Source organism: Astyanax mexicanus, chromosome 23 (genome assembly GCF_023375975.1).
Source record: "Astyanax mexicanus isolate ESR-SI-001 chromosome 23, AstMex3_surface, whole genome shotgun sequence".
NCBI lineage: Eukaryota > Metazoa > Chordata > Actinopteri > Characiformes > Acestrorhamphidae > Astyanax > Astyanax mexicanus.
The window spans coordinates 28003520-28017270 of record NC_064430.1 but is presented as its reverse complement, the minus strand read 5'-3'; the positions used below and the strand labels follow the sequence as shown (position 1 = coordinate 28017270).

At 35.7% G+C, this 13751-nt stretch overlaps 1 long non-coding RNA gene across 1 annotated transcript; it reads right to left on the bottom strand.

The window, feature by feature from the left end:
* Nucleotides 1-11676: 11676 nt before the first annotated feature.
* On the bottom strand, nt 11677-13591 carry LOC111195509 (uncharacterized). Its single transcript, XR_007429234.1, has 2 exons — nt 12912-13591; nt 11677-12128 (listed from the first exon to the last, which is right to left on the bottom strand). It is a non-coding gene; the product is annotated as an uncharacterized LOC111195509 (long non-coding RNA).
* Between the last annotated feature and the right edge of the window lie 160 nt (nt 13592-13751).

Below are 13751 nucleotides of genomic sequence, written 5' to 3'. Positions count from 1 at the left end.
CTACTAATTAACAATGACATTTGAAGCACATTTGCCAAGTATGAGCCAAATAAGTCTTCAGTAGGCTCTACAGTGAAAAAATAACTATTTTCAATTTATTCTATTTATCGCTATTTTCCAACCTAAATGGACAGAAGACAGGAACCTTTCACCCTATCAACACACAAATTTATACACATATATAGACTGATAATCTGATCTTGATTGCAAATTTTCAGCCAAATCGGACATGTTTTCCCTCTACAACGGCTGGAAAACTACAGCGATTTTGTAGGCCTCAAGCCTGTATTATCGCTTTTTTCAAATCTAAATGGACAGAAGTCAGGAACCTTTGACCCTATCGACACAGAAATTGACATACATATATAGACTGATATTGTGATCTTGATTGCAAATTTTGAGCCAAATCAGATATTTTTTGCCTCTAATATGGCCAAAGAGCAACAGCCGTTTTGTAGGCCAAAAGCCTGTATTATCGCTTTTTTCAAGCCTAAATGGACAGAAGTCAGGAACCTTTGACCCTATCAACACACAAATTTACACACATATATATACAGACCACTTGATCATGAGTACTAATTTGGAGCCCAATCGGACTTTTCTTCTCTTTTTAATAAATGGAAACACACTGATAGGGAATGTTCTGTCTTACTTATAGAGTGATAGATTTCCAGCAGGTTATATGTGGTCTCTTGCTGCGCTCTGGTGGTCATTTGGTGAAACAGCTACATTTGAATTATTCTAAATTAAAGCTCTGCTGAACTTATTTAATCATTTTTGTCTTGCTTAATTGAACATATTTATCCTTCTTGGTCATGCTAGTCAGCCACCTGGGTCATTCTTATTTATGCTCCACCCACTTAATTTTTTTTTAATTTGCATAATATGCAAAACCTACTTTTGAGATCTTGTCTTTGCCTCCTTGACCAATCATGACATGTTTGGTGTCAAACAGTTCAGCAGAGCTTACTCCTCAATAATTATAAAAAAAAAATCTTTACATTTATAAACAATATGGCCGCCATATGCAAATTAGTTTTACCATGGTGCAGTAAAATGTCTTTAACACTTATAACTTTTGAATGCTTAACCTGACACTAATACCACTTCAGTCCTTTGATCATTACATGATTCTCAGATACCCTGTGAGTTTAAGTAGACATACACCCCCCCAGGGGGTGGGGCCAATGCTCGATAGCTGTTTCTCTACAACCATACAAGCTATCAAGGTCATCCTTGCCAATTATCATCTATGGCCCATGCACTAATGGTACACCAAATGAAAATTTGATATGGACACTTTTGTGGTCACCATTAGCCAATCACATTCCAGCAAGATTTTGACAGGCTGAATGTCAATCAGGTCAAAACTTATGTACTATTATTGATATTATTGGTTATTAATATGTGCCCTTGTCATGCCTCACTGCTAGGCTCTCCGAATGCCCACTAGAGTGCAGCAAGAGACCACATAAAACCTGCTGAACACTACGGCTCAATTTGTCAATGCATTTCAACTAGTTTACTCACACCACTCATCTAGCATTGTCATTATGGTCTTTATGGTCACGCTGGTCACCTAGCTTGGTTATGCTGCCCATCCAGCTAGGTCATTCTGGTCATTCACATTGGTCATTATGGTCCTGCTGGTCATTCAGCTTTGTCATCATAGCAATGCTGGTCATCCAGCTTGGTCATACTGGCCAAACACCTTTGCCATGCTGGTCATCCAGTTTGGTGATGCCAGTCAACCAGCAACATGTTTTAAGCCTAACTGGCCTCCAGGGGCCTCTTTGTCTGTAACGCTCGAACCCCGTAAATCGCCGCTTGCGGCTATATTTATTATAGTTCTTATTCTTTTTCTGCCATAGAAGTGATTGGGCAGAAGAAACCGTAAGGCCTACAGGGCTGAGACTTGGTCATATGGTAGTACTTCTCACCGCTACTCAGATTCAAAAGATGAGCCCGATCGGCCTCAAGGGGGCGCTATGGCGAAGGTCAACGCGTTTGGCCTCGTAACTCCTACGCCCTGATAGCTAGATCAAAAATTCTTGCATTATATGATTCCTTGGTTAATGGCAAATCAAAAAGGTCAATAGAACCACTAAGCTCCGCCCACTTAGATTTTTTGCTATTTAGCATAATATGCAAAACCTACTTTTGAGAACTTGTCCTAGGGTCATTGACCAATCCTGTCATATTTGGTGTCAAACAACTCAGCAGAGTCCCAACCTCAATAATTGTCGAAAAAAATGTGAAATTTGTAAACAATATGGCTGCCATATGCAAATTAATCTTACCGTGGCACACCCAAATTTACTCTAACAGCTGTAACTTTTGAATGCTTAAACCTACACTGATGCCACTTTAGACCTATGATGCCAACATGATTCTGAGGTAGCCCGTCAATCTGTGTAGACATACGCCCCCAGGGGGCGGAGCCAAAGCTAAAAATCTGTTTCTCAGGAAGCGTACAAGCTATGAAGCTCTCCTTTGGCATGTATCATCTATGGCCTATGTCCTAATGTTTTACAGAAGGAAAATTTGATATGCAAATTTTTGCGATCGTTATTAGCCAATCAGATTCCAGCAAGCTTTTGACAGGCTAAACAATGACCAATCAGGACGATACTTATACCCTACATGTATCTCAGGGCCTTCTATCATCCATTAAAATATGGCGTTGATTGGCCTCAAGGGGGCGCTATAGCAGAAAATCAGTTATATCTAAAGGTACAAGTGGCCTAGGCTTGTTATTCTTTTTTAGTTGTATACTTTGCTGTAGCCTTTACAACTTTGTAATTACATATGTTTACCAAAAATGGAAAGATTTTCATCAGTGGCCAAAAGAGTAAAAATTGCTCTTTTCGAACTTGTCTTTAAGTCCTTAATCAATCAAAACAAATTTGGTCTTGATGCAATCTTGAGACCCTGTAGGTAAATAATTATCAAAAAAATCTTGACATTTTAACTATTTGAGGCCCATAAACCTTGATCAAACATGTACGTGAAAGCCTTGTCAGAGTTATTTGGCCAAAACTCTGTCAAAGTTAAAAACATGCCAAAACTGTTGAAGCTACTAATTAACAATGACATTTGAAGTACATGTGCCAAGTATGAGCCAAATAAGTCTTCAGTAGGCTCTACAGTGAAAAAATAACTATTTTCAATTTATTCTATTTATCGCTATTTTCCAACCTAAATGGACAGAAGACAGGAACCTTTCACCCTATCAACACACAAATTTATACACATATATAGACTGATACTCTGATCTTGATTGCAAATTTTCAGCCAAATCGGACATGTTTTGCCTCTACAACGGCTGGAAAACTACAGCGATTTTGTAGGCCTCAAGCCTGTATTATCGCTTTTTTCAAATCTAAATGGACAGAAGTCAGGAACCTTTGACCCTATTGACACAGAAATTTACATACATATATAGACTGCTATTGTGATCCTGATTGCTGTATATGTGACAATGTTTTGCATATTTTCATTAAAGCGAGTTCTGTTACTTTTCTCATGTCATCTGTTTACAATTATGCATTTTTGTTTTTTAAAGAAAAATAAACTGAATGAATTTGCAAAAAATAAAGTTATTTAATAATTTCTTCATGATTTTTTTGTGTGTGTGTGTGTGTGTGTGTGTGGGAGAGAATAAACAGGCTACCATTTATTCTCAGCTCTGCATCATTTATTACTATTGGAGAGGGAGAGAATACCACCACAGAGCAGATTATTAGGGTTCAAGCACCGAAGGTGCGTAGAACCCTATTGTTTTTGCTAAGATTTTTCTTATTATTATTATTATTATTATTATTAGGGTTCAAGCACCGAAGGTGCGTAGAACCCTATTGTTTTTGCTAAGATTTTTCTTCTTATTATTATTAGGGGTTCGAGCACGTAGTGCTAGAAACCCTATTGTAATTGTTCTGATTATTATTATTATTATTATTATTATTATTATTATTATTATAGTTCTTATTCTTTTTCTGCCATAGAAGTGATTGGGCAGAAGAAACCGTAAGGCCTACAGGGCTGAGACTTGGTCATATGGTAGTACTTCTCACCGCTACTCAGATTCAAAAGATGAGCCCGATCGGCCTCAAGGGGGCGCTATGGCGAAGGTCAACGCGTTTGGCCTCGTAACTCCTACGCCCTGATAGCTAGATCAAAAATTCTTGCATTATATGATTCCTTGGTTAATGGCAAATCAAAAAGGTCAATAGAACCACTAAGCTCCGCCCACTTAGATTTTTTGCTATTTAGCATAATATGCAAAACCTACTTTTGAGAACTTGTCCTAGGGTCATTGACCAATCCTGTCATATTTGGTGTCAAACAACTCAGCAGAGTCCCAACCTCAATAATTGTCGAAAAAAATGTGAAATTTGTAAACAATATGGCTGCCATATGCAAATTAATCTTACCGTGGCACACCCAAATTTACTCTAACAGCTGTAACTTTTGAATGCTTAAACCTACACTGATGCCACTTTAGACCTATGATGCCAACATGATTCTGAGGTAGCCCGTCAATCTGTGTAGACATACGCCCCCAGGGGGCGGAGCCAAAGCTAAAAATCTGTTTCTCAGGAAGCGTACAAGCTATGAAGCTCTCCTTTGGCATGTATCATCTATGGCCTATGTCCTAATGTTTTACAGAAGGAAAATTTGATATGCAAATTTTTGCGATCGTTATTAGCCAATCAGATTCCAGCAAGCTTTTGACAGGCTAAACAATGACCAATCAGGACGATACTTATACCCTACATGTATCTCAGGGCCTTCTATCATCCATTAAAATATGGCGTTGATTGGCCTCAAGGGGGCGCTATAGCAGAAAATCAGTTATATCTAAAGGTACAAGTGGCCTAGGCTTGTTATTCTTTTTTAGTTGTATACTTTGCTGTAGCCTTTACAACTTTGTAATTACATATGTTTACCAAAAATGGAAAGATTTTCATCAGTGGCCAAAAGAGTAAAAATTGCTCTTTTCGAACTTGTCTTTAAGTCCTTAATCAATCAAAACAAATTTGGTCTTGATGCAATCTTGAGACCCTGTAGGTAAATAATTATCAAAAAAATCTTGACATTTTAACTATTTGAGGCCCATAAACCTTGATCAAACATGTACGTGAAAGCCTTGTCAGAGTTATTTGGCCAAAACTCTGTCAAAGTTAAAAACATGCCAAAACTGTTGAAGCTACTAATTAACAATGACATTTGAAGTACATGTGCCAAGTATGAGCCAAATAAGTCTTCAGTAGGCTCTACAGTGAAAAAATAACTATTTTCAATTTATTCTATTTATCGCTATTTTCCAACCTAAATGGACAGAAGACAGGAACCTTTCACCCTATCAACACACAAATTTATACACATATATAGACTGATACTCTGATCTTGATTGCAAATTTTCAGCCAAATCGGACATGTTTTGCCTCTACAACGGCTGGAAAACTACAGCGATTTTGTAGGCCTCAAGCCTGTATTATCGCTTTTTTCAAATCTAAATGGACAGAAGTCAGGAACCTTTGACCCTATTGACACAGAAATTTACATACATATATAGACTGCTATTGTGATCCTGATTGCAAATTTTGAGCCAAATCAGATATTTTTTGCCTCTAATATGGCCAAAGAGCAACAGCCATTTTGTAGGCCATAAGCCTGTATCATCACTTTTTTCAAACCTAAATGGTCAGAAGTCAGGAACCTTTGACCCTATCAACACACAAATTTACATACATGTATATACAGACCACTTGATCATGAGTACCAATTTGGAGCCCAATCGGACTTTTCTTCTCTTTTTAATAAATAGAAACACACTGATGGGGAATGTTCTGTCTTTCTGATAGAGTGATAGAGTTCCAGCAGGTTATATGTGGTCTCTTGCTGCGCTCTGGTGGTCATTTGGTGAAACAGCTACAGGTGAATTATTCTTAATTAAAGCTCTGCTGAACTTATTCAATCTTGCATGTCTTGCTAAATTGAACATATTTATCCTCCTTGTTCATGCTGGTCAGCCGTCTGGGTCATTCTTGTTTATGCTCCACCCACTTAATTTTTATTAAATTTGCATAATATGCAAAACCTACTTTTGAGATCTTGTCCTTGGATCCTTGACCAATCATGACATATTTGGTGTCAAACAGTTCAGCAGAGCTTACTCCTCAATAATTATTAAAAAATCTTTACATTTATAAACAATATGGCCGCCATATGCAAATGAGTTCTACCATGGTGCAGTAAAATGTCTTTAAGACTTATAACTTTTGAATGCTTAACCTGACACTAATACCACTTCAGTCCTTTGATCATTACATGATTCTCAGATACCCTGTCAGTTTAAGTAGACATACACCCCCAGGGGGCGGGGCCAATGCTCAATAGCTGTTTCTCTAGAAGCATACAAGCTATCAAGGTCATCCTAGCCAATTATCATCTATGGCCCATGCACTAATGGTACACCAAATGAAAATTTGATATGGACACTTTTGTGGTCACTATTAGCCAATCACATTCCAGCAAGCTTTTAACAGGCGCAATGTTAATCAGGTCAAAACTTATCTACTATATACGGGTTATTTATATGCCCTTTTTATGCCTTGTGTTTTTTCAATTTAAGAACTGAATTTGTTTCACCAAATGCCCACTAGAGTGCAGTAAGACACCACATAAAACCTGATGAACACTACAGCTCAATTTATCAATGCTTTTCAACTAGTTTACTCACACCACTCATCTAGCATTGCCATTATGGTCTTTATGGTCACGCTGGTCACCCAGCTTGGTCATGCTGGCCATCCAGCTTGGTCATGCTAGCCATTCACATTGGTCATTATGGTCCTGCTGGTCATTCAGCTTTGTCCTCATAGTAATGGTGGTCTTCCAGCTTGGTCATACTGGCCAACCACCTTTGCCATGCTGGTCATCCAGTTTGGTCATTATGGTCTTCCAGCTTGGTCAATATGGTCAAAAAGTTTGTCATCCAGATTAGTCATGCTGGTAATCTAGCTTGGTCTTCACGGTCATGCTGGTCATCCTCATCCAGTTTGGCGATGCCGGTCAACCGGCAACATGTTTTAAGCCTAACTGGCCTCCAGGGGTCTCTTTGCCTGTAACGCTCGAACCCCGTAAATCGCCGCTTGCGGCTATATTTATTATTATTATTATTATTATTATTCTTTTTCTCCTGTAAAAACAGTTGTGCAGCCTAAACCGTAAGTCATAGAGAAATGAAACTTGGTAGGTAGATGTAGGATCAGTGCATCTCGGTGGGCAACAAAAATGGCACCGATTGGTCAAGTGGTGGCGCTATAAACAAGGAAATTTATTTTTCACAATTTTCTCAATAACTCAAAAACCATAAGACCTACATTCAAAATTCTTTTTTGATGGATTCCTTGGGTCAATACCAACAACTTTCCAATTTGGACCATGCACTTCCGTCTATATAGATTTTGTGCTAATTTGCATAATATGCAAAACCTACTTTTGCAAACTAGTCCTAGGAATTTTGACCAATCCTGGCATGTTTGGTATCAAAACACTCGTGAGAGCATGCGCTTCAATATTCATTAAGAAAAAGTTGAAATATGTAAACAATATGGCCGCCATATGCAAATTAGTCCTTCCGGATATATGCCCCATTCACTTCAAGAGGTAAATTTGGAGCACTGTTTCTCAGCAACCGTGCAACCTAGCAAGTTGAAACTTTGCATGCAGAATCTATCATACAGCCTCTAAAGGATGTTCAAAGGGCAACTTAATCAATCAACATGGCTGAACACCATCAGCCAATCAGCATTCAGCAGACATTTTGGCAGGCTGAATGTTGCCCAATCTGGATGATATTTGGCAGTTATGTTCAGGTGGAGACACTGTAGTGACCTGCAAAGTGCTGAAACAATCCGCCCACTGGGGGGCGCTGTTCCAAAAAAACGAGTATATGTCAATCATGCTGTACTATTTTGACATCTAATTGTTTTTGCCATATTTAGTACAGTGGCTCTGACAAATTTCTCAATACAACTATGTTTAAAAAGTGCTTTGTTCATTCATAATTGCTAATTGTTTGAAAATAGCTATATTGAAACTACTCTCTGGATATTTGGCCTATCACCTCCATTTCAGTCTTGCTGCACACTGTAGAGTCTCTAGGTATATGTTCATTAAAAACATTTGTGAAAATTTCACATACAATACTCTCCAGGCATCAAGCAATCTGTGCGTCCTTGGAATTTCTAACCTAAATTGCTGTAACTCTGCAGTATTTGCTGTAATCTCACAATGTTGAAGACCTCTGTACAATATCACTCTGATGAAGCGCCATTTAATACAGAACTAGATTAAGAATAACTTGACATTACATGTCATATCAGAACATTCACTCCTTTGTGCCTCTTCTCAACATTAATAACAGGTGAAAGACTTTTGATCATTTTAAATGTGACAGAATGTCTCCAATTGTGTTAGACCTTCTTACACATCACCATCCTATGCTCTAGTAGGCACCATTGTGCTAGTTGGTGCTTGATGAAGCGCCATTTAATTCAGAACTAGATTTATAATAACTTCGTAATTACATGTCATATCAGAACATTCACTCCTTTGTGTTAATTTAAACTTGTTTGGTCAAACATTTCAGCTTGTTCTGCAAAGGTTCAAAGGTCAATCTGAATACCACTTTGTGAACATTCTGGTTGAAGCCACCTGATCAATACCAATAACATGTAGACACCTTTTGACTAGTTCTAACTCACTTAATGAATATCCTACAAAGTTCACTAGATTTACATGTGAATTTAAGCACTGATCAGGTTGAAAGGCCTCTGCTCAACATTAATAACAGGTGAAAAACTTGATAATTTCTAAATGTGACAGGGCATCTCCAATCATATTAGACCTTCTTACACATCACCATTCAATGCTCCAGTAGGCACCATTGTGCAAGTTGGTGCTTGAACCCGATGATTGCCGCTTGCGGCTATATTTATTATTATTATTATTATTATTATTATTATTATTATTATTATTATTATTATTATTATTATGTATAATATGCATACAGTATGCATTGAGCTGTGGTCAACTGAATATATTCAATTAAATATTACTTTTAAGGGAGAAACTAAACCTTCTGATTTTTGCTGACTCCACCCTCAGCTCAAATTTGACAAATGCTAAAATTCTGGGTGATGTATGGGTTTAGAGGTGGGGCAGGAAAGAGAGAGCTGATTGGCTGAGCTGCTGCAGCATCAGTGTGCCTCTGATAGCAGTGAGACTCAGATGGTTGGACGATGTCAGCAGGGGGACGGTACTATTGATAAACTGATCTGCATATTGTGATATTGGTGTCTGCGTACCAAAGTACAGGGACACATCATCCACGCCTATAATAGCACACCTGAACCAGAGAGGGCGCTGCAGAGGCAGAAATTACCACAATATAAGTGTACATTATTGAAGTTCTTTTTATTATTTTAATTTATTTGTAATTATTTATTTATATATTTTTGTATATCTTTAACAATATCTGTATTGTAAACTAGCAGATTAGATGTATTTACACTGGTAACAGAATTAAGATCAAGAAAATAAAGAAATATCATTGTATTTGCGCCAGCTGGTGGACAACAATTACAACTGCATTAAGCCACATAAAACAGGACATAAATAATACAGCTCTGAAAAAAGTAAACGACCACTCCCCTAAATTCCCAAAAACATATATTGTCATTTAGAGCTTTCATTAGCAGAAAATGATAAATGGCTAAAATAACAAAAAAGACACAGAGCTTTCAGACCTCAAATAATGCAAAGAAAACAAGTTCATATTCATAAAGTTTTAAGAGATCAGAAATCAATATTTGGTGGAATAACCCTGTTTTTTAAACACAGTTTTCATGCATCTTGGCATCATGTTCTCCTCCACCAGTCTTACACACTGCATATATATATATATATATATATATATATATATATATATATATATATATACATATATAAAATAGCATATATATATATATATATATTTATATTTTATGATGGATGTTAATTATGGAAGTAAAACAGTGTCACCAGACTTTGAAATTTAAAAGCACTTGAATTTTTAGCACTGAATTATTTTACATTGAATTATTGCATGTGATTTTTTTTGCCTCTGAATTAAACACTTTAATTTTTCAGTATATCATTTTCACTTATTTTATTTTAATGTAAAAAAAAAATTCAAAAGTAAAAATTCAAGTTTAAAAAATTCAATTAAAATAAATTCAGGTTGCTCAAATTCGACTGCTAAAATACAACGCTCAAAATTCGCTGTCAACATCCGGGACACACAGGATGAGCAATCGATTCAGTCTTCAATCGTGCCAACAACCAGCCAATCACATCACGCTCCGAAGATCACGTGACAGGTAGCGCCTCACGGCTCAGAGCCGCTCAACGCGAGTCACAGCCCCCTCCGCTGCTCCTCTCCAGTAGGTGAGTGTAAAACAGCTGAAAACAGGGCATGTACCTCACCACTGTGGCCATGTAATATCACTTAAACGGTGTAGAAATCCTCACTTTAACCACGGTTTGCTCTGTGGTTTGTAAACATATTAAATTAAGATAGATATCCACATATACCTTGTTAAACTAACTAACTAAATAAATAAAGCTCCTCTGTTCATTTCAGAAAGAGCTTCAAACACGAACACTAGATCAATTATTTATAAATACAGCCAGACTGTGTGGAAGATAATTACTACTGTAGAATCTGAGATAGTAACTTAGTTAGCTAAATTATAGCTACCTATCTTGCTAGTTAGCTGTGGGACTGTGTGATTATAGACAAGATAATACCTAGTTAGCTGTTTGTGTAGCAATACCTTATTTACACTTTGCTGCAAAGTATGTTGCTTAGTGTACTGGCCACTGTCTAAATAAATATATTGAGCTATATTACACTTACTGTACCCCTCTCAGGCTGGTCCTCTCATTAAATAAAGGAGATTTATTAGAATTGCTTTTTGTCTCTTTACTAACTAATTTAACAGAGATAATTTAAGATATGACCATTATTTATTTTATGATATTAATTTTAATGTTTATATTTAATATATATATTTTATACATTTGTTAACAATTCAACTCAGGCTTTTACTGAGGATATCAACAGTAAATAATAGTCCTAAAATGCTTGTGTAATTAAAATACAGCATGATTAGTCCTGTTTACTAGTGCATCTCAAAAGTGAAAAATATATATTTGTGTTTAATATCGTTCAGTAAACGGTCACCTTATGTTTAAAGCGACACATTTAATTCTTTTTTATTTTAAGTTTAAACTACATATTCTAGTAAACTGGGTTAAGGTTAGGACAGTAATTCTGGTTTAATGAACTTTTAGCCAGGTACAAATGATTTGGAATATGTCACTTTACATGTAGTGTAATGTATATTATGATATTCTCATGATCTTCAGATTTTCTGAGATGCATTAGTAATTGGTTTGTGCCAAAACCAATGCAATAATAATTGCAAAAATGTTTTATATAAATATAAATGAAGTAAATACTGAATCCAAACAACACCAAGTTTAACACAGTCATATTTCTTGTCTTCATTTTCTTAAACAGGATATTTTCTCGCAGAAAAAGAAAGGATAATAAAAGGTAGGTAATGTTCTTAAAATGTTTAATTATATCCATGTATCAAATGCAGTAATTTTTCAAGTTTCTTTTGTATTCCACAGGTTTCCTTTCTCCAAACTTTTAAAGAACAAATAAAGAAAACCAATTTCATGCAGTCTGTGCTGTGTTTATTTGATTTATTTACATGTGCCATGTTCTGTTTTTCTTTAGTTGTTTACATGTGTTCTGTATTTTTTTTTTGTATGTTTTAGGCAGCCTCCCTATATTCTGGCACATCATATCATGTTCATCTTGTTTGTATAAATAATACAAGCTGTTGCAAATAATGTGGTTCCTATTCATAATCCAAATAATTCTGCATAAAATCTTCAAGTGGTGACTTCAGAATATGGACAGATCTTTGTATTCTTTGACTTCGTTCTTTTCGTGGTGAACTCTCCATAGCTGCAAGCTGAAACTTCTCCATCTTCTTTTCAACCTTAAATAAAAACATCAGATTCACTTTTAGCGACAGCATTTACAAAATGTGATAATTATTATTAACATAAAACATTTAATAAATATTACTAATAATACTCTCTCATGGGTTGCAATATTTGATTCTCATTTATTAACATGACCTAAATATAAATAAAAATGTATAAAAGACATCACTAATAAATATTGCACTGATTACAAATTAGATAATGCCCACACATACATCTAGACCTAGTTACCAGCCTGAGAGGTATATAGTAACTGTAATAAATCTCCTTTATTTAATGAGAGGACCAGCCTGAGAGGGGTACAGTAAGTGTAATATAGCTCAATATATTTATTTAGACAGTGGCCATTACACTAAGCAAAATACTTTGCAGCAAAGTGTAAATAAGGTATTGCTAAACAAACAGCTAACTAAGTAGTATCTTGTCTATAATCACACAGTCCCACAGCTAACTAGCAAGATAGGTAGCTATAATTTAGCTAACTAAGTTACTATCTCAGATTCTACAGTAGTAATTATCTTCCACACAGTCTGGCTGTATTTATAAATAATTGATCTAGTGTTCGTGTTTGAAGCTCTTTCTGAAATGAACAGAGGAGCTTTATTTATTTAGTTAGTTAGTTTAACAAGGTATATGTGGATATCTATCTTAATTTAATATGTTTACAAACCACAGAGCAAACCGTGGTTAAAGTGAGGATTTCTACACCGTTTAAGTGATATTACATGGCCACAGTGGTGAGGTAAATGCCCTGTTTTCAGCTGTTTTACACTCACCTACTCCAGAGGAGCAGCGGAGGGGGCTGTGACTCGCGTTGAGCGGCTCTGAGCCGTGAGGCGCTACCTGTCACGTGATCTTCGGAGCGTGATGTGATTGGCTGGTTGTTGGCTCGATTGAAGACTGAATCGATTGCTCATCCTGTGTGTCCCGGATGTTGACAGCGAATTTTGAGCGTTGTATTTTAGCAGTCGAATTTGACAGGTCGAATTTGAGCAACCTGAATTTATTTTAATTGAATTTTTAAAACTTGAATTTTTGCTTTTGAATTTTTTTACATTAAAATAAAATAAGTGAAAATGATATACTGAAAAATTAAAGTGTTTAATTCAGAGGCAAAAAAATCACATGCAATAATTCAATGTAAAATAATTCAGTGCTAAAAATTCAAGTGCTTTTAAATTTCAAAGTCTGGTGACACTGTTTTACTTCCATAGTTAATTATTATTTATTTTTTTAGCATATAAGAAACAATTAATATTGCTCTGTGTTTGAGTGAATAAAAACAATATTAGTATACAAATGATCAAACGTGTAAACTCAAATTTTACTCAAATGCCCCATAAGAACTCATTCATTTTAGACTGTCTCTGGAGCGCCCTCTGGAGGTCTAACAAACCATAAACCTATTTTTAAGTGGGTCTTCTCCCCTCTATTAGAGATTCTCTGTTTTAACTGATTAACTGATATATATATATATATATATATATATATATATATATATATATATATATATATATATATATATATATATATATATATATATACTTAACTTATTTAACTCAAATATAATTATTTTAAATTATTTAAATCTATAAAATGTCAAAAGTCATGGTTAA